The 27,533-nt window shown below is 36.8% G+C and overlaps 1 long non-coding RNA gene across 1 annotated transcript in view; it reads left to right on the top strand.

Moving 5' to 3' along the window:
* LOC309830764 overlaps positions 1 to 27,533 on the top strand; it is a 234,804-nt gene that overhangs the window by 197,224 nt on the left and 10,047 nt on the right. Inside the window, exon 3 of the long non-coding RNA XR_014297534.1 lies at positions 13,934 to 13,980. This is a non-coding gene — a long non-coding RNA (uncharacterized lncRNA). The remainder of the gene's footprint in view (positions 1 to 13,933; positions 13,981 to 27,533) is intronic.

The raw sequence follows: 27,533 nt of genomic DNA, 5'->3' as shown, positions 1-27,533 counted from the left end.
AATATTCATCATGATTATTTTTCTCATATTTCAAGAAATGTAAAGAAAGTATTGGCATTAAAATTATTTTCTTCTGATAAGAAAATGATTCAAAGTTGGAAATTGGAATATTGAAATGTATGTTTGCCACCTTGTCACTTTACTAACATTAGTATGAAAATTAATGTAATGAATCAGGGAACAGAAATTTTTATAGATGTAAAATCCTTGACAAATATATTTTAATTTGAGTAACACATATATTTAGTCTTATATATATTTATATATTATATATATAGCATATGCTTATAAATATGTAAGAATATACTTGTAAGTATAGACTATAACTAGGGGTCCTTTAGAAATCCCATCAGTATGACGATTACAGTGACGTTGTTTTCATGATTACTAATGGTTTGTAATATTACCAGCCATTTTAACCAGCAACTGTAATAATACTTCATAAATAAGAAGAGCTTGGTGCAAAGGTTGAGGACAGATTTTGCTTAGGATGTTGCCACCTTCAGGAAATTTTACCTTATGATAATCTGTATCTGTGATATTGGGGAACATATTCCTGTTTAAGGAGCGTTAAAAATTCTCTGTTTTCAAATTATGATTTTCCTTTACCCGATAACAGAGTGTTGAATAGTACTGTTGCTATCAAAAAATTCTATTTTGGAAAGCATCTGAAATGGCCTGTGTTATTCCATTAAGAAAAAGGATATCATTTTTATGAATAAAGATATGATGTGAATTTTATATAGTTTAAAATATTATCCCTGACTTAGCAAAATACATACATCAGTACAGTACAATTTATAAATAACTAAATAATATTCCTGCTTTAAAGGGATTAAATGATAAAACAATTTACTTGTAATTTCTTATGCCTTTAATCATGTAACTATTAATATAGTTATGCTTCATTAATTCCATAAGATGTGCTGAAGAAAATTGTGCTGTTATTTAAAAAATCATCTTTCATTTGATATTGGATTGAAATATTACTAATTATTTTGAAATTTGTTCGTGGTCACAGCTCACTGAAAATGTAAATTTACCTAAATCTAAGGATTTATAGAATTTTGCAATTTCCAATAAACTCCTCAAATTTCCTCAATTCTCACCATGTCCTGAAGACTAAAATCACTGATGAATAATAATTAAAAGGCATTTCTTTAAACATCTTTCTAGGTATAGGGACACATATTTGTGTTTTTGTAGAAGTAACATTCTTTCAAAACACTCATCCTATATAAGAGGTATTATCTTATTCTTTTTCAACAAAAATTTAATCACTGAAATTATACAGTAATTACAAAATTAACCGTTTTTTCCACTCCACCTCTAAACCCCACTCTACCTCTACTTTTTAATTAAGTATCTTTCTGTACAATGATACCATGAATGATACCATGATCCCATGGTATCCTTGATACCATCTTTCCGATACCATCTTTCTGTACAATGATACAATGAATTATAGAAACATAGTATATACACACAGATACACACACACACACATACATTCATGCACACACACATATATATACATACACATATAAGTTTTATTTTCGTTTTAATTTTGCAAAAATGGGGTCATTTGGAATTGATTTTATCACTTAACAACATATCGGAGATACCCACTCAGATTATTAGGTATTGATAGGTTAATTCATTCATGTTAACAACTGTACAATATTTCATACACATCGAAGAATCATTCTTTATTCAATAATTCCAACCTGTTTTTTAATTTTTAAATTATCATACAGTAAAATTGATATTGGGGGTGTACAGTTTTTGAATTTTAGATTTGTGTAAATCTAAAATTTACAGGTTATATCAGGTTATAGAACAATTTCATCACCTTCAAAAACTCTCATGCTATCCTTTTATAGTCACATGCTTCCTGCATCTGTAACTCTTTGAAACCACTGAACTGTTCTCAAACTGATAGCTTAGTTTTTTGGAAAATGTTGTATACATAGAGCCATATAATATGTAGCTTTTGAGACTACAAAAGCTAAAGTGTGATGATTTCTTTCACTCAGCACAATGTCTTTGAGATTCATCCAAGCTGTAGGGTTTATCAATAGTTTGTTCCTTTGATATGAATTTACCAAAGTTTATTTATCCATTAGAAATTGATGGAGTTTGGGGTTGATGGAATTTTTGATTATTATGAATAAAGATACTATAAACATTCAGGTACGGGTCTTTCAGTGTGAAGATAATTTTTATTTCTCCCCAGTAAATTATTAATTTTGAAGAAATTGCCCAATTTTTCCAGAGTGGCTGTACCATTCTGTATTCAGGAGCAATGTATGAGTGTTCCGGTTGCTCCACATCCTCACCAGCACTTGATGTTGTCAGTACTTTTCATTTTAGTTGTTCTAATGGTTTTGTATTTTACCTTGGTTTTAATTTGCGTTTACCTAATGGCTAGTGATATTGGATATCTTTTCAAGTGCTTGTTTGCTATCTCTAGATCCTCTTTGGTGAAGTGTCTGTTCGAGTCTTTTGCACATCTTTATATAGGTTTTTATGTTGTCTTACTGTTGATTTTTGAGGGTTAGTCATACAGTCTTGATACAGGTCATTTATTGCATATGTGATTTGCAAACATTTCCTCCAGTTTGTAGCTTGCCTTTTGATTTCTTAGCAGTGTCTTGAACAAAGCAAACATTTTTAATTTGGATGAAGTTCAGTTCATCAATTTTTTCTTGAATGGATTGTGTTTTTTTGTTTGTTTGTTTGTTTTAATTTATTTATTTTTGGCTGTGTTGGGTCTTCGTTGTGGTGCATGGGCTTCTCACTGAGGTGGCTTCTCCTGTTGCAGAGCACAGGCTCCAGGCATGCGGGCTCAGTAGTTGTGACTCTCGGGCTCCAGAGTGCAGGCTCAGCAGTTGTGACGCATGGGCTTAGCTGCTCCGCGGCATGTGGGATCTTCCCGGATCAGGGCTCGAACCCGTGTCCCCTGCATTGGCAGGCAGATTCTTAACCACTGAGCCACCAGGGAAGCCCTGGATTGTGTTTTTTGTGTCACTTCTAGGAACACTTTACCTAACCCCAGGTCACAAAGATTTTAAAAATTTTTTTCTAAATGTTTTATGATTTAAATCTATGATCCTTTGTCAGTTAATTTTGGCATAATGTATAACATGTAGGTTCAAGTTCATTTTCTTACCTATAGCCGTCCCATTGTTCCAGCACTATTTGTTGAAAAGACTAACCTTTTTTCCAATGAATGACTTTTGCACTGTTGTGGATCTAGTTTTAATTTGCATATTTAAGTATGTATGTACTCATATATTATTGCAAGGGAGGCTGTAATAAAAACCCTGGTACATATATCCAAAGTTAGTATTTGTGATGGATTGGTTCTAAAGTGAAATTTCCTAATCAAAATGTAAGAAATTTAAAAATTTACTAGATATTAATTAGATGACTTTCTAAAAAGTTGTAGCAATTCACATACTTACCAGGAATGAGGGAGAATTCCATTACCTGCACATCCTTTTCATCATTAGAAGGTTTGTATTATTTATGTTTGTCAGTTTGATAGTTGAAAGGTTTATATTATATGTAGCTTAAATGTTAATCTCTCTGATTTTGATGAAGTTGAGGTTTAGTTTTATTGGCCATTTGCATTTTTCTTTCTGTGAACTCTGTTCATATCCTCAATTGAATGAGCTCTGTAACCGTCCGGTTATAGTCAGCTGTTGTGATTTGAGTGACAATCATTTCACCTCTGAGCCCAAGTGTGCTGCTTTGTAAAATTGTAGAAATATCTTTCCCATGCAGTTGCTGTGATATTTACATGAAAATCACAGGTAGGGAATCACTATTTGCTCAACATGGAAAAACAAAACTATTTAATTAGACTATACCAGATTTTTATTCCAGTTATTATGATCTCCTTTATTAGAATTTAGTCTCTATATCACATTGCTCTTATGTGGGTTAAGTATTTATTTCATTTCAATTAAGACACTTAGGAAATTTACTTGTACATAACAAATTTACCTTCATTTATGAGATGTTCAAAATGGAAATGGAGAATATCGACTTACATAGAGGAAGACAGCAAAGGGGGTCAGGGTGTGGAAGGAAGCTCTTGACTTGAATTTTGGTTTCTTTACTTAATTATTGTGAAACCTTGGGGAAGTTACCTAAATTCCCTAAACCTTGATTTCTCATCTATAAAATGGGGAAACTATTACCTGCTTCCGTTTTGGTGAAGATTAAGTGAGGTAAGGAATGTGAAGTCCTTAGCAGAGTGTCTAGCACTGGAAATTTCAAAATAAATATGTCTATAGTCATCCTCTACATTGTATTCAGTTAGCTGTAGAAAAGCAAATTATCTGGTAGCCTTGTTTTGTACATAGTCTACGACTAACCTTTAAACTTTACTTAACTGGATTACATCTATTTAAGTATTGCACTTGTTTCATTTGACCAGTTATCCTTTGTGAGGGTTAATACCTTCTAAAGACAGAACGTGTGCGTATGTGCACACACACACCAAGTGTGCAGAGGTAGTTCAGTTTTTAAGACAATTTAAATGTTTTCATTTAATTCTTTACTCATAAGAGAATCTTCGGGTTTATAAACAAAGGAAAGAAGCACAAGGTCCCATTTCCAGTTGATCTTTCTCTGTGAAATACTTTGCAACTTGATTTTTAAAAATTGTATTCACAGAGAAATAAGGATACGTATATATAAGTGAAAGGTTCCTCAAGAAGGACAAATGCTTTCTTCTATGCATTGCCTGGCACTTTCTTTTTAAAAACCTTGATTCCTTACTAGGCTTTAGGGATATTTTAGGTCTTTTTTCACCTTGTTAATCATGTTTGTTTTGGAGTTATGTTTGTGTGTGTCCCTGGGTGTCTATTTGTTAAAGAATACTTCTATTCCAGCAAATAATTTCTTAATCAACCATAAAGATATTCAGAGGCGTAGTGAGATACAGTGATTTTTATATGGTGACTTTGTAGCTCTTGACTAACTTTCTTAGTATTTATAGGCTTTTTTTCCTGATGCCTTAAGATTTTTACACACATAATTATGCCATCTGTGAAGAAATGCCATTTTTACTTCTCTTTTTTCAAATTTCAGGCCTTGTATTTATCTCAAAAAGTATTGATCGAAAGAAGCCAGACACCATAGAGTATAGACTTTATAATTTTATTCGTATCAAATTCATGCAAAGAATATGCAAAACTAATTTTTGGTGATAGAAATCAGAAAAGCAGTTACTGCTGGAGAAAGGGAGGGCTATTGGTTGGAAAGTGGCGTGGAGAAATTTTCTAGAACGATAAACATGTTTCTCTATATCTTGATCTGGATGTTGGTTACTTGGGTACATACATATGTCAAAATTTGAACTATGCAATTAAGATTTATGCATTCTCCTCTATGTAAATCACAGTAAAAACAAAACCACATTTTTGTTTGTTTGATTTTGGTGAGGGAATATAATGCAATAGTAAAGATAAAGTCAGAGCTCTCCACACGGTTCATTTTGGCTCAGGACTCTGTTCTTGACTGACTGGAAATAGCAACCCCAAATCTAAACCGCAACACTCCCTGGAGGCTGCTATAGTTCAAGATTTACATTAAAATTTTAGACAATTAAAAACCCACTAACCAGCGGTAGAAGGAGAAATGATCGTCTCTACTAGAGTAATAGGGGTTGAACCCTCTTAATTTGAAATTTTGCCCAAAATCAAGGTGCTAATGAGAATAAAAGAGTCAATTAATACTTTTAAAATTTAGGACTCATTATACACAAATATAAATTGATATATGTATAATTACTTCTTTTGGTTAATTTGTTTTAATGGGAGATTACTTACTTTAAAACCATAAGGTAGTAAGCAGACAGTTGCTACATCCATTCATAAGTGTTAACTTAAATAGGTTGGAAACAGTCTATAATTGTGTGTGTTTATAAGTATAAAACATCTAAACACAGTCGAATAAAATGAATACTCAGCACAGCTCAATGTTCATTCTCTTTCCCAGAGAAAGTAAAGCATGTGAAATAAGTAAAACAAGTGTGAGTTACTTTAGTTGAACATTAAGTTGAGTGTAAGGGACCAGCCCCTGATAAGAGAAGAATGTGGATCTGTTTTCAGAGTGAGAACTGTTAAGGAGGTGCAGTTTGCTTTGTAAATAGCAAATGAGACAGAAAAACAGCTGAGTGCTAAAACACCATTCGCTTCAAACAATCTTCTATTTCTACTTTATTCATATACAAATTTCCAAAAGTACTAGTTTAAGAATTATTAAATCGGAAAATATATTCAATCTTTTAAAATGTGAAATAAAAGGTTTAAACATTCTTGTAAAAACATCTGTTAGATACATAGATATAAATTTGAGTTAAGAAGAAATCACACTCTTCTTTCCCCAATAGACACACGGTGCCATAAGTGAGCTAATCTGCCATCCTCCCAGCCCTGGGCATGTACAGCCGTCCCTTCTACTGCTCCTTCAGAATTGTTGCAAGGACTCATATTGAAACTTGAGACTTGAGAATCTCTAAAATCCTAGGAAATCCAAGATGCCTGGAAATTCCCCTTCTTGTCTGGGAAATCTCTTAAGAGTTATGGGTTCACTTGGGGCTTTCCTATTCCTCAGGCTCTGCAGAATCCATTGAACAGGGGGCTGGGGGCGGTGGCGGGGGAGGTGGAAGTCTAATTGAGCACGAATCTTTAGAACCCTTGGTATGGGAAGAAGATATGGTCATGCTGTGACTTGTCAAGAATTTGGAGCTTCTGGTTTTAGAAAATATGCTTAAAACATGCCTGAGTGCCAAGGAAAGAAGTATTTGGAGACTCCTTATTTTGTTTTAAAAACTACCCTCTAATTATGGGGGTGAAGTTCAGAGGACTCAGTAAACTTGTTTAGGCTACTGAATAACCAGACCAGGGCAAAGATTTAAATCTAGGTGGTCCCTACTCATTAAAAAAAAAAAATCACCAATATTCTTTAACATATCAAATAAAATGACAAAGTGTTCATGAGAAATATTAGCAATTTCATGCCCAATCCCTACCCATTCCTGACCTGCCTACCAAAAGCAACCCATTTGCAGTTCTGCTGCTTCTAGGATTTCTTTCCAATTTTAAATGTACTCTTCAGTTAAAAATTTGAGACCTAATCCATTAAATTCCTTTTATGGAAGATGACATGATCATTTAGCTCTCTTTAAAACCAACAAATGGAAAAAAAAAAAACCCAAAACAACCCTGTTTCAATACATTCTTTTCTCAACGCAACCTCCCAATGCAGCTATCCCATAATTTGGGGTAAGAAGAAATTTCAGTGCTTCCATTATTCTGACTATGTTTGTATTGTTCACAGCTAAACCACATAGCATACTATGGTCACCTTTCCTTTTTCGTGTGCAATTTTCCATTTCCCTAGGAGTTCGTTAGCAATTGTCTCACTGCTTCGATTTCTATGTACTTTTCATTAAGTTAATTCCCAGTATTTTCACAGAACTCTGAAAACTTCGATAATCATTCACTCAGGTTTTTTTCTTTGTTTATTTGTTCATTTGTTTGACTTTGTCTTTTTAGTTTCCCTCCTGGGGTATTCTCTCTCAGCTCCAGTTTGATCTGGCTGTTCTTATCAGATTAGTTTTAGGACTCCACTTCCTTCTTACTCTTAGCATTTTCTGCTTCTTCTCCTTTGTTGGATCTCTTGTTCCCCAGGTCTCATGATTTCTACTTCTTGATTTATTCCTTGAAGAGAGCAGCTTCTGAGAAAAGGCGCATTGGAAATAATCATTTTGAGACTTGACATTATGAAAATGTCTTTATTTTACTCTCACACTTAATTGATTGTATGACTAGATATAGAATTCTAAGTTAGAACTTAATTTTCCTTAGAATTTCAAATATATTGCTCCATTATCTTCTGGCTTCTAGGATTGCTGTTCAAAATTTTATTTAGTGGGATTTTGGCAAAGAGAATACATATTTGTTTTCAGTCAGCAATATTTAATCCTCTTTATTACACCACATTGTTCTCTCAAATATTTTCTAACTGTTTAAGCATGCCTGATTTTTTTTTTTAAGGGCAAGAGGTAAAACATTGATTTGTACTTTCAGTAAGGTGTAACATGAATAATAATTTTTAAAAAATGAAAACAAGTTTTGATAGAGAAGAGTTATAATACAGTTGAAAAAGAAAGTAAGTAGATCAAGAGAGTTTCAGAAAATATCAGAAGAACTTTGGTGTTACTGAATACTTTATAACCTTTCTAATTGAGTAGCTATTTATTTCTTTATGGCTCTTAAATTTAAGATGGAGGCCTAAAAATTGTTTGGGCAGTTCTATAGTTTTGTTCCTATGTTACTGGAACTTTCTACAACTCAAATTCTTTAAAGACTAATAATAGACATATATTACAGAAAGAGTTCCATTGTAAAATCCTTAATTACACTTTGTCTGTGAAACACCATTTTTAGCATTTTCAGCATTTAAACCATATCCTTTAAGTTTATTCTTGTACCTTATAACTGTTCATATATTCAACTGGCTTAAATCCAATAAGCATCAGATTGAAAGTAAAGAGATATAGCTTCTGGTAGACCTAGCAATCTCCATCTCTGTCTCAAACATATGAAGTTTATGAAATGTAGGCTTCTTATCTCTCACATTAGCCTTTTCTTTTTATAACTTCCACTTAATTTTGCACAATGATGAAATGAGATGAGATGAAATGAGATTAATAAAATTCTATTTATAAGAAATTCTTTGTGGAAAGGAATTGAATTGTGGGGAAAACATTTCGAGGGAATTTCTAGTTAGATACTGCAGGTTAAATACACCCCAAATCAAACTCAAATGATTTAAACAACCTAATGGGATTAAAACAACTGTCAGTGTACAAGGATAAAATAGAGAGTAAGCGAACAATTTCAACTATGTTTTAGAATGAAAACATCAGATGAACAAGGGGTATTTGAATCAGCAGATCTTTGAGAGTTGAAACCAGAAGTAGATGAATTCATTCCTCAAAACCCCAAGGCCTCAAGGATTGGAGAAGGATGCAAATGGAGAGAAAACAAGGGTAAGGGTCAATATTTCGAGTAGTTAATACTGCATCTTCGAAATCCTTCAGAAGTGATGGGATAACCCTCCTTTACCCAAGAAGAAGATTAGCCTTTACTCTCTGGAGAGGTTCAACTAGAGAGAATTTGGACTTGCAGTCACCTCCATGCTGAAAATGGGGGTTAAGTAAACATCTACATTCTGAATGGTTACATCCTAACCCTTTTCCTTCATTAGCTCAGAGATGTTGACTGCCAGCAATATTTCTCCAAGGTAGGAAAATGGGAGAAGATTCTTCCCTGGAAAAAATTTACCGGCTCTATCTCCCCACCAAAGATTTAGAGTCATTGAGATTCGGGAGTACTTGAATTTAATTTCCTAGATGGATACTCTCTAACAATGTCTATAATTTGTTAAATTCTATCCACACACACTGAACTTCTATTCAGCTTTTCATTGCCTTGTTCTTAAATATGAATGAATGGCATCAAACTTCTCAGCAACCTTGAGAGCTAGAAAACAGTGGAGATGTGCCCTTGAAATTCTTAGGGGAAATGACTACTAACTTGGAATCCTATTCCTGGCTAGACTGTTAGTTTAGTATAAGGGTAGAATAGAGAATTCTTCAGATATCCAACATCTCATTTTTTTGCTCTCATGTGTCCTTTCATAGTAAGCTAGTAGAGGATGTTATTCATTACAATGAGAACTAATCTAAGAAAGAGGATGACGTGGGACCAGAAATCTGGAGATCCAACACAGGAGAGAAGAAAATGCTCAGGATGCTGGTGAAAGGAAGACCCAGTACGATAAGTGAGTGTCCAGCCTGGAGGGCAAACCATTCAGGTCAGAGGAGGACAGAGTACTCTAGTGGACTTGTCTCCAAGAAAAAATTATAGACTAGTGATACATTTGAATGATTTGCATTTGTCCTAGAGATTTCAGGCATGATAGGTACATACAAATCTCAGCAAACAAACAAACGAACAAGCAGAGAAAAGCATGAGGTATCAAGCTGCACAAACTTTAAGCTCAGTGTACAAAACATGTGTTAGTGTTGACTGTGTGTGGTGGACTTAATGGCGACTTGGTTTAAATTTGAACATAGTGAAGTTGGAAATTGTTCATATGACCTTCAAAACGTAGTCAAGCTTCAGAAGAAATGGTCCATTGTCCCTTTACTTAGATCTTATGTTTTGTATTCTCTCTGCCCAGGATGCTCTTCCACAGGAAAATTGGTTGACTCACTGTTTTAATCATGGAGGTCTTTTCTCAACATCACTTCTGTGATCAATCTAAAAATAGCACCTGCCATCACCTCCTCTACTTCATTTTCTTCATAGGACATATCAGTTCCTAAAATTACAACATTTAAAAAAATTGTTTATTTTCTGTCTGTTCTCTGTTGTGTCCCAGCACTTAGAACATTGTCTGGCATGTGATAGGTGCTCAATAAAGGCTGTGGTATGAGTGAACCAGTGGATAGTCAGCTCCATGGTAGCAGAGAATGTCTTGTTCATCATCGTATCTTCCACTCCTCACCAAGTGTTTATAGATCTAGGCATTCCAGGAACCTGTGTTGAATGAATGAATGCGTGAATGAATGAAAGCAAAGGTGAGTGTTCTCTTAAAATTTTTAATTAAAATATTGTTTTGTAACCTTTGGAGGCGTCATGCAATTAAAGAAGAGTCATCTGCGCAGTAGAACTCAGAATGACTGATTAAATACCTTCTTTCCTCCTGAGATCCTCCCATGGGGGATCTCAGAATCTGAGCAGCAAGCTCTGACAGTGTGTGTGTGGTATGTTCACTCACTCCTGAGATAGTGAGCAAATCCAAATTAGCATGATTACTAACATGGTTAAAAAGTGATAAGTACACGCCAGGGTCAATGTCAGTTTGCAGTCCCTTTGGAGTTCTGTCCATGGCCAGTACTCTGCCTCTTCTCTCTCTTCTCTGTATTTGTAGATATTCATGGTTTATACAAAGTTGGCAAAGGGAGGAAATAATATTGTACATTATCTATAAATACTATAACTAGAATTCTACTGATTTTTCTTAAGGCAATATGAACAAGAGTAAATACTTTAAGAAGTGGACCATCTCCTGAAAGTGTAACAAGCAAGTACAGACAAGCTGTGGGACTACAAACAGTTGTGAAATAGTGAACGTGAGGCCAGGGGTGGTGGCATTCTTACTTCTCTGTCTATAAATGTCTCATATTAAGTTAGTTTTCTATTTCTATTGGCTAAACATTTTTTCATTGACCTTCTTGATAAAAATGTTTATCTAATATTTTTTTCAGAAATCATAAAGAGAATCCAAATTCATTGAGATCTAAGAAAACACTGACTGAAAGAGTCCTCCATTGCTCATTTTGATGTTTTAAGAGCCGAGGGTGTGTTCTGCCTTTAATCCAGGGCCCTGCTTTCAATCAGCAGCGTTGGCAAAACAAGGAATGTAGTTGCCCCGTAGGCTGAAGGCAAGATCCTACCTGTTGTCTCTGGGAACCTTAACGATATAATCCAACTCTCTCATTCAAATAAGCTGTGGATGAGAGAGAATGAGCTCAGAAATAAAAAAAATTTCCAATCTGGATTTATTTAAGAGTTTTACACACACACACACACACACACACACACACATACACATATGTATATATGAAGAGAGAGAGAGAAAGATAATTTGAATATTCTAAACTAGTCTAATTTAGATACATAGATCCTATTTACATCAAAATATTTACCATTCTGGATTACTAATAGTATTGACAAAGTTTTGGTACACATTAATAACAAGAGTGATTTAGACTTCTTGAGTCATATCTTTGTTTCGCTACTCGAGGCCACGCCTGGGCTCTGACTTTAGCCCAGGACACAGGGAGGGCAGGGAAGGCTGACTGCTCAGTGGGATAGCCAGGCTGGCTGAGCTGGAATAGCTCAGGTTATGTCATGCCAGCAGGTACCCATGTGTTTCCTGTGGACAATGTGTGGCCCATGTGGAGAGGGAGCTTGGCTGGAGCTCCTGGGAGAGGGAAGGACGCCAGCAATGTGTGCCTGGGTTGGAGGGGCCACCAGTGAAGTTGGGCCTTTGCCTGTGTCCTGAGCCAACACCCAGGCACCTGCAGGGAACCCCCGTATCGTTCTTGAAAGCACTTATAAGAGAAGCACTGCCAGGCCAAGAGAGTGGGTCCACCGAGCCAAGTCCGAATTCTCATCTCTCCTCCCTTCCTCTGCTTCATCCCTGATGGAGGTTCAAACACCCCCTAGAGAATAAGGGATGGACGAAGGATATCAGAGCAGAAGCCAAAGCACCCCCTGTGCACAGAGGTGGCCAACTATAGAGGCCTCAGCTGGGAAACGGGAGAGGACTTACCTTTGAGTGAATATTGAAGAATTGATTCTCCTATTTGTTTTATATATACTTTTTTCTGTGACGTTTTGATTTCTAAATTGGGAGTGTTTTTTTTTTTTTTTTGCGGTACGCGGGCCTCTCACTCTTGTGGCCTCTCCCGTTGCGGAACACATGCTCCGGATGCGCAGGCTCAGCGGCCATGGCTCACGGGCCCAGCCGCTCCGTGGCATGTGGGATCCTCCCGGACCGGGGCACGAACCCGTGTCCCCTGCATCGGCAGGCGGACTCTCAACCACTGTGCCACCAGAGAAGCCCGGGACTGTATTTTGTGATGATGTTGTGACTTAAGGATCTGTTCATCCAAGAGTAAACAAAAGGCTCATGGGAACTGCCCCAATTTCATCTAGAGTTAGGGTAAGATTATAGCCAATGATTATATTTTAAAAGGATGCTGGGAGACCAAAAATTAAAGTTGTATTTTTATTAAACCATAACCCAAACAAAAAAACTCTGTTACTTCATTTTCTGTATGTGGTTCTTGACTCATCTTAAGGCAATGACCCAAAATAATTAGTTTAACAAGAAATCATCCTTAAGAAAATTTATTCACTCTCCCACACTGGATAGTGTCATTTGAAATTTGTATTTCACACATTTTCTAACTTTATAAGCAAAGCATATCAGAAAGTTTCACTAGATGTGACTGAGGGTAATATCTGTACTTATCTGAGAGTTGCCTAAAGCAGTCAGACTGGATGTGGACCAGTGAGATCTGAGGTTGCTCCTTGATAAAACAACTTCCCAATAAACGGATGAAAGAACCATATGCAACAACATTTAACACAAGGAAGTGATTATCTGGACATAAACTGAAATTTATTCTTGAAGTAAAGCCGGATTGCACAAGATTATCTTTATCAAGGTAGTAAGAATAAAGAACAAGGAGTTTTCCTTGGATTTCTCTGTTGCTCATATCCCACATCTCGTATATCAGCAGGTCCATTTCTCAGACCCATCTACCTCTCCCCATCTCCACCACTATCACCCCGGTCCAACCTCTCATTGCTTAACCCCCAGACTACATGATGGCTTTCTGCTGCTCTTCTTACTTCTACTCGTAAATCCCTAGGATCTATTTTCATTACAGCAATTGAAGTGACCTTTCAAAAAATATATATAACTAGATCACACCTTCACACTACTTCAAACCTTCTAATAATAGCATAGAGAAGAAATATGTCCATTTGTAAATCCATACATGGCCTAACCACTGCTTACCTGTCTGACTTCATTTCATACCACTTTCCCTGTCACCCACTGCTCTCCAGCCGGTCTCACTGTTAACACAGCCAGACTAGCTGGCTTCCTCTAGGCATTCAGATCTCAGTTCAGATGCCACTTCCTCAAGGAGGCCTTATCTGCCCATTCAATCATGAGACACCAAGTTGCAATCATAACACCGTATTTTGATTCTCTGCAGAGTACTCATTTCCATCTGATGTTATCCTCGTATATTTATTTACAGGTGTGGCAGACAGACTTCAAGGAAACCCCCGTCATCCCCGTCTCCCGGTATTTATGCCTCTGTATAATCTCCTCCCCTTGGGTATGGGCAGAACCTCTGACTTGCTTCCAACCAATAGAATATGGCAAAAGTGATGGGACGTCACCTTTTATTGCAAAGGGGATGGAATGTCGTCCTTGGGTTTAGGGTACATTATAAAAGATTCCATTTCTTTAGCAGACTTGCTTAAGAGACTCTATTTTTTCTGGCTTTGAAGAAGCAAGCTGTTGTGTTTTGAGAGACCCCCCCTGGAGAGAGCCATGTAGCAAGGAACTTCAGGCAGCTTCTAGCAGATCAATAACCCCTGAAGTTCCATACCTGCAGGAAGTAAATGCCGCCAACAACCACATGAGCGTGGAAAAGCCCTGAGCCAGGCCCGGTCTATACGTTGATTGCAGCTGTGTGAGATCTTAATCAGAGAACTCAGTTAAGCCACGTTGGGACTTCTGATCCACAGAAATTATGAGATAATAAATGTGTGTTGTCTTGAGTCACTAAGTTAGTGGTAATTTGTTACACAGCAAGGGAAAATGAAGACACCGGTTTCTTGTCTCTCCCCAGCTAGACTGCAAACTCCAGCATTCAGAAGAGTGCCTGTCACATAGTGTTCAAGAAATATTTGTTGAAGGAATGAATGAAAAGAATTGGATTATGAAACATTTTAAGTGACAACTGCATTCCCATGATAATTTGGTATATGAAAATTGAAAAAATGGGCCAATGTAGTAGGAAGGCACTAGGTGTCATAGTGGTCAAAGTATGGGCCTTGAAGTTGAGCAAACCTGGATTTCAACAGCAGCTCTGGTTATATTATGATTCCAAGCAAATAATTTTACCTCTGATCTTTTGCTTTCTCATCTCTTAAATGGTGATAATAATACCTACATCGTGTATGAAGTAGATATGATAAGGATTAAATAAGATACAGTATTTAAAGTCTCAAATATGACATATCATAGACACTCAAGAAAATTATTCTCAAATAATTTTTAAATTATTTCTCAAACCCAAATAGAAATTCTAAATATCATTTGACCCATGAAACCATCAACACTACTTTGATAAGAATTTTGGAGTTGAAGAGAAGGAGGTCATATCTGCTCTAAAGAGGAAGGATGGAGGACTACTTCTGGAGTATGAGGCTATAATTTAGAAGAGCATAAACAGAAACCAAAGCACAATAAAGATTAGATTAAGATTTTAAACAACACAGGGACTTAAGTCTATCACAGGGACTCTAGTCTATCATTAAAATATTTCACATTTATTGAGAGCTTGCAATATGGCAGGCACTTTGCTCAGTGCTTTAAATGCATAGGTTTACAACAACACTGGATTACAATGCTCATTTCACAAGTGAAAAAGATGAAAATATTCAAGATGTGAAGTATACTGTTTTTCTTCAAATCTGTATTTCCTGCCCTTTCCTTGCTCTGCACGACAGAGAACTACATTTCCCAGGCTTCCTGTCCTCTGACTTCTGCAAGAGGTGGCCAGTGGGAGGTACTTGTGGAATGTGGGAGGGTGGGAGAAGGGGAGAAGTTAGTATATTTCTCCTCTTCTCTTTCTGCTTCCTGGGGCATCTCCAGAAACAGCTGCTTCTCCTCCTTGGTTCTATCTACCACCACATGGGCTTCTCTCCAAGGTCTCAGTTCTGCCTGGCATCGCTTCCGTGGTTCTAGTTCCCACTAGGCTTCTAAATCCTTGGAAGCACCATGCCCTCCCCACAGTCTCTCCAGTCATCAGGGAGGGAGCTGCTTGCTATTGCTGCTAATCTCTAAATAGCCTTGTAGATTGACTTCTCAGCTCTGTCCAACTTCCTTATTTAATTTCCTTTATTTGAGAAACTTAAAGTGGCTTCTGTTTCCTGGCTTTATCCTGATGGATTCACATTTCAAATACATAATTTAAACCTAAAATTCAAATAGTCTCCAAAGCTTGTGCTCTTAACAATTAATGTACAAGATTATTATGAAAAGAAATCAACTCCTTCAAGGGCAGGAAAAATTAATATGATTTATGCAACTATCCACAATAAGACCATGGTATAATTATATAACATTTATTATATAAAATAATATCTGAGATATTATTTTATATAATCAGGAGTCAACAGGAATCAGTCAGGAATCAACACTATATTATTTAGCAAGTATTATAGTCATTTACAAATATTAATGCTTAATTTTTCAACAATAATTAAACTTTTTATTTAGAACTACCATTTATATTCACAATGTAATGCATGTTATTCCATGTACAACATGAATTGGATTTTGTTGAATAAAAATTTAAATACTTGAAAAGGAATAATTCAGTGCTATAATTCTACAAATTCTACGTATTACTCCTCCGTATATGATGTAAATATATTTTACAATTAGAACATCATATAATCAATTGACATAGTTGACTCTAATTTTTCTTTTTTAAGGGATGAGTTAAGGTTTGGTAAAAGAAGACAAGGAAAATAAACTTACTTTCTATGATTCAATGGGACTACTACAGTCAAATTGATAAGGATTTTTCAAGACAAGCTCTATTTATTTTATTGTCATACCTATTTATATTTGGACTCTCAAATCTACACTTGCATATACTTCTGTTCTTATCTCATTTCTGCCATATTTGGCTTCATGATTTCTTACTCAATCAGGAGTTTCTTCTTTCATCTTTTTGAATATCCTAATCATATTTATTTTAAAGTTATTTACAGATTGCTCTTACATTTTTATTTTATCCAGAATAGTTACATTTCTGATTGTTGATTTTGTTCATTGTCTTTCTTACTGCCACGTTTGCTTAAACATGTGTTTGTTTTGGAATTTTGATCTGTGAACTCACTAAAATGCTTATTTATTCTCTCCCTTTCCCTCTGTTGACCCTTTATGGGTTTTTTTGTTTTGTTTTGTTTTTGTTTTTGTTTTTGTTTTTGTTTGCAGTTTTGAGATGACCTGGAGAGCTTCAGGCCAAATCAGGGCATATATTCATGGTTTATGGCTTTTGTGCTGTTCCTAGCAACATGCTGATCTAGTTACAAAACTAGGAGATGTCTCAGCCCATTACTGACTGCAAAAGTGTGTCTGTTCTCCCAACTTCCCTAGTGACTTTATATAAGCCTTCATTCTAGGCAGTAATTTGAAATTTTTAAGCCTCATTTTAAAGGTGGTGGATGTTTCTACTACAGCATCCAAACTTAGGCAGTTAACCAGACTCCAATATTCTACCTCATATGGGGCTTCTAGAAGCAAGAGTTACATATCTATAGTTTTAGTATTTATCTTCAAATTTTAACACACACACACACACACACACACAAATCTTTTTTCTAAGAAAGTCTAGAATTATTTTGTACTTCTAGTCTTTTCCAAAATAAGGGAAGACCTCTACTGCACCTCAGCTATCCATTAGACAATGTCCTTATTTCTATGTCCACAATTACATTTATCTAATTTTTTAGCACATTCATGTATTTTTACTTTCCTTTTTAAAAAGTATACTTTATATGTGTTAGGAACATGGCAGTGATGGATGGCAGTGTTCAAAGCATATACTTATATTGCCATCTTAATTATTGTCTAACTCTCTATGACTACAATACTGCTGGAAAGTTAAAGAGTGTGAAAAGATTATCACATTCCTACTGGTGTAGCTTACAGATTGTCAAAGGATTTTAGCATTTAAATGAATAAGTGGAATGGTCTTTAAAAAAAGATTTATTTGAAAATTAATGTTAATAGTGTAACATAATTAAGGGAAATATTCAAAAGAAGAAATATTCACTACTCAATATTCTTCCTCTCCTTATATGGCTGATTTGATTAATACACAAATATACATAGAAAATTAGTGATGTTCCTTCAGTGTATTCATATTGGAAAACTACCCAATTGTTATACATTGTTGGCTGCATCTCTCAGTATTTTAAGACTCCTCTGCAATTAATTTCAAAGCTTGCACTAAAGTTTCTGGTGACAAATTTCTGTCCTTTAAGGTGGATTTTAATTTTAACCATGACCAAAAATCATTCAGAAACAAGTTTCTGGATTAGTTCTATAATTTAAGCTGAGTGATGCATTTTTAGGTCTAAGCAAATGTTTTAGAATAAAAATTATACAGTAAGTCTCTTTTGTGACATGTAAATTGAGTCTACAAATAGTTTTAAAAGAAGTACTTTAAAAAATGTTCTATGCCAGTACTTCCCTGGCTGTCCAGTGGTTAGGACTCCATGCTTCCTCTGCAGGGGGGCGTGGATTCCATCCCTGGTCGGTGAACTAGGATCCCATGCTGTGCAGTGCGGCCAAAAAAAAAAAAAAAGTTTGATGCCATTATTCCAGCTTTCTGAAGCAATTACTTTGATGCAAACATTCATTAAATAGTAGATCCTGGTATATTTGTTGAAAAATCCATAAAATTACCTCATTTTCATGCCTTAAGAAGGGGACAGGGGGCTTCCCTGGTGGCGCAGTGGTTGAGGGTCCGCCTGCCGATGCAGGGGACGCGGGTTCGTGCCCCGGTCCGGGAGGATCCCACATGCCGTGGAGCGGCTGGGCCCGTGAGCCATGGCCGTTGAGCCTGCGCGTCCGGAGCCTGTGCTCCGCGGCGGGGGAGGCCACAGCAGTGGGAGGCCCGCGTACAGCAAAAAAAAAAAAAAAAAAAAGTATAAGAAGGGGACAGGATGCTTGAGTTTTTAATCTCTGGATCTCTCATGAAATATCTCTGGTTTTGAACAAGCAGCTTCAGCTCACTGGACTCAGCACCTCTCACTGTCAAAGTGGGAGTGATGGCTAGCCAGGATATGGATTTGGAAAAAGTCTAAAGTTTCCTCTAATGATATAGTTATGACATTTACACTCCTTCAAATACTTCAAGCAGGTCCTGTCATTTGTTAACCTTTTCTAGGTTAAATAATGAAGACGCATTTTATAATTCTACATTAGATATCATTTTCCTAAACTTTAACTGTTTGATAATTTCTTCAATTCATTTTAAAGTCCAGTGAATCAAACTGGATGTTAAAGAAACTAACCGACGTATTATAGCAGAGATTTACCTTAAGGCTTTTTTTCTTTTAATTGACATTTTTGAATATGTTCAGGAGTCATGTTGGCTTATTCACAGCACTGTTTTGCTCCATCATTCTTTTTTTTTTTTTTAAGATGTTGGGGGTAGGAGTTTATTAATTAATTAATTTATTTTTGCTGTGTTGGGTCTTCGTTTCTGTGCGAGGGCTTTCTCTAGTTGTGGCAAGCGGGGGCCACTCTTCATCGCGGTGCGCGGGCCTCTCACTGTCGCGGCCTCTCTTGTTGCGGAGCACAGGCTCCAGACGCGCAGGCTCAGTAGCTGTGGCTCACGGGCCCAGTCGCTCCGCGGCATGTGGGATCCTCCCAGACCAGGGCTCGAACCCGTGTCCCCTGCATTAGCAGGCAGATTCTCAACCACTGCACCACCAGGGAAGCCCTGCTGCATCATTCTGCATGTGGAAAACTGGGACAGCCTTCCTCCTCGCCTCCTCTCCAACCTCCCAGGCTTTTAAAACCAGGGTTTAGAGCCACATTATTACAAGTTCCCTGAAATGTGGTATCGTTTCTTTGACTTTTATTCCAGAAATGATTTTTTTTCCAATAAATGGTAAAACACCTCATATCATCACAATAGACAGAAAAACAAAACTATAACAAAGATTTTTTTCCTTGTCTCTTGCTATTTTTTTTATATTACCAATAATAAGCGTAACAACACCTTTAGAGACAAATTCCTTGTAGAAATTAATGAGATGCAGCTAGTGTCTGTATTTAGTGAGCCCAGTGGCGTATGGGATGGATAGGCATAAGTCAGTTTAGAAAAGATAACAAGTTAGTGAAAAGTTAATAATAAAGATACTAAAGTACAGATTTGGGGAAAGTTGGTAAAAATGCCATCTCAAAATTCTAGTGAAAAAAGTAATTTCTTTGATAATGTATGTGAGATTTTAATTAATGTCTAAGGAATGGAATTGATAACTTGATTGATTAAAAAAAAGACGCAAGAGGGAAGAGATATGGGAACTTATGTATATGTATAACTGATTCACTTTGTTATAAAGCAGAAACTAACACACCATTGTAAAGCAATTATACTCCAATAAAGGTGTAAAAAAAAAAGATTTTTTTTTTCCTAAGGTGATTCTTTGATGGTTCACTTTTTAATGGTATTTTAATCTCTTTAAGAAAGATAAGGTAAAATGATATTCGGTGACTTTGGTGACCTTAGTTTTACTTTACTGATACGGTCCCTTCATTCCTAAAACTACAGTTCCTCAAATTTCCTTATGCCACTTACTGAACTGATCAGGGCAGACAACAGCTATCCTGGGCTTCAAAAAACTCTGTGACTTGTGGAGAAGATAGCTAGGAATAGAGATAACTATGGTTTTCTCTATTTTTGAAGGAATTCAAAGACAAGCTTCTTAGATTTTCTTCCAGTTGATGATAGCGAGGGACTCATTTTCAGTTGAGATTTGTAGATTGTAGAATATGTATTGATACAGAATTTTAATTTTAATCAGCTGATTCCTAAGATTTTGAAAACATTTTTTAGGCACTGCCTTGGTTCCATCATTTTTGAATTTCCTGAATTTATATCCAGAATCTTATCTATAAATATTGCTGTTTCAATCACGAGAACTATATCTGACCTCAGTTGAAGGAGATTGAAGAAATTGCTTTAAAGTAATTTTTGCTGTTTATCTTATGCTAGAGTAGGAAAATGGGGCTTCTGCTCTGTTCTCAAGATAAAGCAACCTGTCTCGTATCTTTCTGCTTGCTCTCTTCCTGGAACCGCTTCCCTGCCCCAACCCCACACATTTCAACTCCAAAACTCAACACCATGATGGTACGTGTCACTCAAAGAGCACGTGTGACCGAAAATTCCTGGCATCATCTAAATCCTTTCTTATACTAAATAGCAGGTTTATCTTATCAAACACCATCTATAGTATAACGAATGGAAGTTGAAATAACTTTTACTCCAATAGATTTTTCAGTGTGATGAATGATGGTTTCTAAAATGTTATTGATACACATCTTAATATATTCCTGGGCTCATCACTGATGAAGTGGTATCACCCTAATGATATCGATAGTGTAGTGGTTTAGTTTCTGTTATACACTTTGAGTAAACAAGAATAAATTTCTAACACCATAGCATACACACAAATGCATACACCCACCCCAAATAGTTGCATTAATTTTATACTTAGAGTGAAAAATGAAAAACCATATTATCCATTAGTTTTGTTTAAGAAAATTATTAGTCATCATTCATAAAGGTAATTTGCATAGCCTATACCACTGTGATAATGTCTCAGAGAAAGCTGAAATGGGATAATGTACAAAAGACACACTGGTATTTATTATTATTATTACTATCAGTATTAGCTATAGTGCTTCTATCTTAGATGACATGATTTGAAAGAGAAATAAAGCCTTTTAGACCATCTGTAGGATCTTACATGCCATTGGAGGTTTCAGTCGACATTTTTAAGGAGCCGCTGCTCATTTGTAATGCCTTGGTCATATTGCAAGAGAATGTTTAGAATATATCAAAGTGCTAACCAGATTACCGGTTTGATTTTGCATGTTTTCTTTAGCAAGGATGAGTATCAGATATCTCTATTTAAAAAGTGGAAAAATAATAACAGTAGTTGACACCTACACACTCCCACTTACCTCATGCCTTTATAAGAATAAGTGAGTTTTAACTGAGTAAAACAGAAGTAGAAGTAAACCTATAAGTGTGTAATCCCCGCTATTACACAGTAGCTACAGATACTCGTAGAATCTAATGTGTTTCTTATCACAGGAGGTCTGAGGGCATCATTTGTGGTACCTGCTCTTTATGGGGCAGAAAACAGTGAGAAAGGCATTTAAAATGTTTGGCTTCTCAGAACTCACCATGAGGAGACTATCTCTAACTAGGACTGAAGTCACTTCTCACCTGAAGGGTTGGTTTGTCTCCACACCCATGAAATCTCCTTTTCTCTGCTGACACTGCCAATTTAGTTTAATTTTATGTGTGATGTAGACAGATGTCTGCCAGGAGCTGGATGGAGTCCATTAACGCTTCACAGAGGGAGGGAGGTGGTTTTAATACTTAAGTGGTGGTTGGCAGCTCTGACTCTTGGCCCTAGCTTGGGAAAAAGCCTGGGCCCCTCAAAACTTAACTCGTTTTTGGTACACAGACTAATTTCTTAGACCTTTTTGCTATCGTGAGCAAGAGAGAAAAACTAAGAAGTGTTCCTCAGCTGATTCATCTTAAAGGTGGCTAAATTAATGATTAATTTAGAATAGAGCTATCTCTCTCCCAAGACAGCAATGATGTATTGTCAGTGCTGTGATGGTACCTCGTTCTATTCCATATTCTATGCATTTTCAGAGGAAGTTAATTTCATGGAATATCTCCAAGTGGCTGAATTCTCATCCTCACCTCTCCTTAAGGCATACAGGGCAAGCAGAAGTCCACAAAGGCATATTAAAATCTGAATGAACTGCCAATTTTATATGTAATTATGATTGCAAGATTCATAATTTCTGTAGAATATAGTCTACAAAACTTATTTCTTTCACGTAATCCTTTATTTCTTCCCGGGGCTGTCAGGCAAGACTCATTCCGGTGAGCACCCTTCCAGCTTTCCTGAATGTTTTTGTTGAGTATTAGAGAAAAATCTTAGCCAACCTCCTGGGCTAACAAGCACCTCTCTTGTAATGTTTGCTGCCTTCGCCTCTGACAACTGTGATCAAGATCTCTTTACTTGCTGCTCTCTAGTCAGATTGTAGCACTTGATTGACTCATCTGGTGTTTCCCTGGGGCACAGCTGTCAGCCAAATATACCCAATCTGAGCCATCTTTTCTCTGGGGTTGCCCTCTTAATTCCTACTTCCTGTTTTCTCTTTCCTAACTAGGCCAGTTTCTAAGGGATCTTCAGGCTTTCAGTGTAAAATAAAATAATGCTTATTTTTTTAAGTGCTTTCTGGCAACTTTTTAGGAGATTTGATCAATAAACATAAAAGACTGAAGGCAGTTTTTGTTTGTTTTGTTTGCTTGTTTTTTACTCTCTTAACAGATTTCTTTTTGAAAGTTTGCTTTAGATGAGTTCCTATTTTGGCCTTCATTCAATCCCTTACCCATTAGCTTATAGTTCATTTCATTCTAAACATTTCTTTTTTTGTGTTTGCAGTTTCAACATTCTTTTAAAGACGCAGGGCTGTAGAAAATGCTGTGCTTGATCAGGTAGAATAAATTAAAGAAGGGAGTGTCCTAGATGTTGGCAACGAAGACTGTCATTGTTTGACAAAGTGCAATTTGAGATTCAGCAGTTTCCTTTCCAGATTAAGAAACCGCGTCCTAAAAGACAAGTCAAATCATGAGTGCAAAAGAGATGAGAGATTTATATAAGAAATTAAATGTACATTAGAAACCCTGATGGAGAGACTCCATTTTTGTCACTTGTCAAAGACTCTACTGTGAGATAGACCATTACTCTAAATGCTTCACTTTCCTGTTATCATTTTTCTTCATGTATTATTGCCTCCCAGCCCTTTATAGATTATACTGTTCCTTGGCAAATTGCCTATAGTGCTGGCCTTCAGAAATGTGGTTCCAGGGTCTGTTTTTCCACTTCCTGTTGCTCTCAGCCATGCCATATTGCTTCAGCCACGAGACCAGCCAAAAGCTAGCCAAGACCATGAGGCTTGGGATATCACTGCATTTCTTTACTAGAATGGCAGTCTCAGGGAGGTTAGACTACCTTCATTTCCAGTTCTTTTCTAAAGCTCATATCTCAAAAACCTGGACGCCGACTTCAAATAAACTATTAGCCCAGCCTTGCGTTCAGCCTCTGATAAGTGTCCCACGTGCCATACGCAAGAAAAGGCCAGTAGCTGTTCAAGCCTTCTAAGCGTGTGGTTCTTTGAACCTTACAGAACATTTTCATAACCAAATTATTTCTTGTTTAACCCTCACAAAACTTCTATGGGTTGGATAACAACCCTACGTTACTGGGACTTAGCCAGATTCAGGGCTGGCAAATGGCCATCTCAAACCTTTATCTCCAGATTCCATTCCAGTGCAAGTGGAGTTCTTTTTTTGTTCTGTTTCTTTATTTTCCAGCGTATCTTTACTTACCACATTCCTCAGAGGCCAAGAAAAATGTAGGAAAGAGAGGAAAAGGGCTTTTCTGATAAGTGGCAAATTTAGAGTGCCGATAGTATGAAAACACATTTAAGTTGAAAATACATTCACCATACCTTTTAGAAGCATTCTTGGAGGAGTTTTTCATACCCTGAAAACACCCACTTTGCATGGCCAATGTCTTGGGGAGAGAGCTCAAGGAACAAGCCAGGAAGGCTGCTGTAGCTCTCCACTCAGGGAAAGTGTGATCTCAACTATACCTACCCCGTGGTTGGGTAATTGCAGCACTGGCTCTGTCTCGCCGTACTTGGGCAGGTGTACAGTGTTAAAGACAACAAATGATCCCATCTGCTGTTCATGTCCATGCTTTGTGTGCCAAGTTTTAATAAGGAAGTCTTACCTAGGTAGCCACAATGACCAGCGTGTAGTGTTCATACCCCTCTGAGATCACAGACCAAATCTAGTTTCCAATTTGCTAGATTCTACTGGAAGTGAGTTATCTGAGTCAATGAGTTTTAATACTTTGGGTTTATCAAATGAATTCAAGTCAGTTATTTTAGAAGTCAACTCAGTCCATAGTCGTACTGGCTAAGGACAGTGAGAAAATCACAGTGAGGAAAACTTTGAGTGCTTTTCAAAATGCATTACTTACAGAGCCTCACACTTAGAGACAACTGAAATATAAATGATATATATGTACATTATTGTCCACTGCCCCCAGCAGACACCAGCATGTCTACAGAGACTTTATGAAGACCCTAGAGTTTTAGGGCTGTGGTTCTATATCCTTCGTGTTTGCCAAAAACCTGCATCTGTAAAACACTCCAGAGTTGATTCAGGTAGTCGTGGCCCCTTTCAAGAAAGTCTGTTGATTTCTATTTGGAGAAAAAGGAGAAGTTAAAAACAAAACCAACAAACAAGGACATCTTAGGGGATTTAACTCTTTATTCCTTTCCCCTGTGGTCCTGTCTACATAGCAGTTATTACTGCTAGGAGTCCTCTATTTTTTTACATGTTTATTCCCACCTATTCACCCATCATGTATATTGCACGAGAGGAGAAACATTGTTTTACTTTGCACCAAATAAACATTGTTGAGTGAATAAAAAACAACTTCGGAGAATACCTTTATCCACCCTACTCTGTATGTATTAAAACACTGAGACCCAGTACATTTAAGTGATTTAAGAATTTTCAAAATTAACAATGAATGAATCTGGATAAAAACCTGGGTCTTCTTACATCTCCTCTTTTCTGTGTGTTGGTTACTTTCAAAAGGTCACCTACTCAAATACATTCAGCCGAAGAGTATTAGTTGTCACTGTGTCAGGCACCTTATACAGAAAGTGCAATAACACTGTTCTTGCCTCAAGGAGTTTATTATCTTGCAAGAACAATAAAATATAGCTACTGAAACTACTTCCCTCAACGGATTGCTCCTCCAATGTGAATAAAACCACTGAATCTTTGGCAAATCCATCAGTGACACAGCAACTTGGCTCAACACACTTTGGTAAAAAGTCAATTATATTGCACAGTGTATAAATACCTTTCACCAAATTCATCTTCCTGCATGTCTCTCATGTAAGATATTGTTTCAGGCCCTATGGACACATGGTTAGTCTATGGCTCTTTGCATGGAATTATTGGATGGGACTTCTTGTACGTTCTGACACTGTACCATCTTTTGTCACACAATTCATTGCTCTCCTAATGGCCACCTTGAGGAAGCGGTGAGAGGGGGGACTGGAATGAACCGTGACTTAAGTTTTCTTTTCTGGGCCCTTAACCAAGGCCTGAATTTGTCTGTCTAATTATCTGAAGAATATACTTGTTAACATAGGGCAGGCAAAAATTTCATGTTGTCAGCAAAACTTTGATGGTATCAAAATAAATGTCATGTAATCTGAGCTTTTGAAGGTGGGGTTTGAGAAACCAGAAAGAAGTCTTTTCTGATAGGCAGGGGGTGAGATGTTAAGGCCTGGTGGGACTGAGTGAGGGATTCCCTCCCCACCACACAGAGTAATTGCTCAGACCGCCACCAGACTGCCTAAGTCTGGTGCATGAAAGCAAAGGAAGAATTTCCTTTTCCTGGTCAATATTTGGATGAATCATGAAACAAACACCTCTGTTGTGAATCCTGCAGTCTCACACAGATCAAAGATTACAAGAGGAGGTGTTGCTGCTGGACATTTTAATTGCTCAGGGCTAATTATTCATAGGAGAATCCACCCAGGAATGTTGCTAAGCTGGTTTGCTGGTTGTTCGGTGGAGACTTTTTTTTTTTTTTGCTAATTCATTTCCCTATTTTGAGTTTTATTTTTTTTTAACATCTTTATTAGAGTATAATTGCTTTACAATGATGTCAGTTTCTGCTTTATAACGAAGTGAATCAGTTATACATGTACATATGTCCCCATATCTCTTCCCTCTTGCATCTCCCTCCCTCCCACCCTCCCTATCCCACCCCTCTAGGTGGTCACAAAACACCAAGCTGATCTCCCTGTGCTATGCGGCTGCTTCCCACTAGCTATCTATTTTACATTTGGTAGTGCATATATGTCCATGCCACTCTCTCACTTCACCCCACCTTACCCTTCCCCCTCTCCGAGTCCTCAAGTCTATTCTCTATGTCTGCGTCTTCATTCCTGTCCTGACCCTAGGTTCATCAGGAATGTCCTGATGTACTGCCTGCACCTAGGTTTTTGGGGTTTTTTTAGATTCCATATATATGTGTTAGGATATGGTATTTGTTTCTCCCTTTCTGACTTACTTCACTCTGTATGACAGACTCTAGGTCCATCCACCTCACTACAAATAACTCAATTTCATTTCTATTTATGGCTGAGTAATATCCCACTGTATACATGTAGCACATCTTCTTTATCCATTCATCTGTCGATGGACACTTAGGATGCTTCCATGTCCTGGCTATTGTAAATAGTGCTACAGTGAACATTGTGGTACATGACTCTCTTTGAATTATGGTTTTCTCAGGATATATGCCCAGTAGTGGCATTGCTAGATCATATGGTACTTCTTTTGTTTGTTTGTTTGTTTTGTTTTAGAATCATGGAATTTATTTTTCTCAAACAGGCCTGTAAAGAGAAAGTGAAGACAAAGGGTTTTGTTGCTCTGAAAAGCAAGTGAATTGATGCCACTTACAAAGTGACAGAGTTACAAAATGAAGTTAATGAGGTCAAAGATGGTGAATTTATACACACAGGCACTGTAATGAGTATTATAACCTGGATGATAGACCCAGTTTCTTAAAACAAACATTCTAACAAATGCAGTTTTCTATAACAAACATAGTAAATTCAGTTTCTCACAGCAAACATGAAAAACAGGCTTTGTAATAATCCTGTGTTTGAGGTTAAGTATTATATTC

Source organism: Grampus griseus (genome assembly GCF_964374135.1).
Source record: "Grampus griseus genome assembly, chromosome: 12".
NCBI lineage: Eukaryota > Metazoa > Chordata > Mammalia > Artiodactyla > Delphinidae > Grampus > Grampus griseus.
Note: the sequence above shows the minus strand (reverse complement) of the source record. Positions and strands in the feature narration are given on the sequence as shown.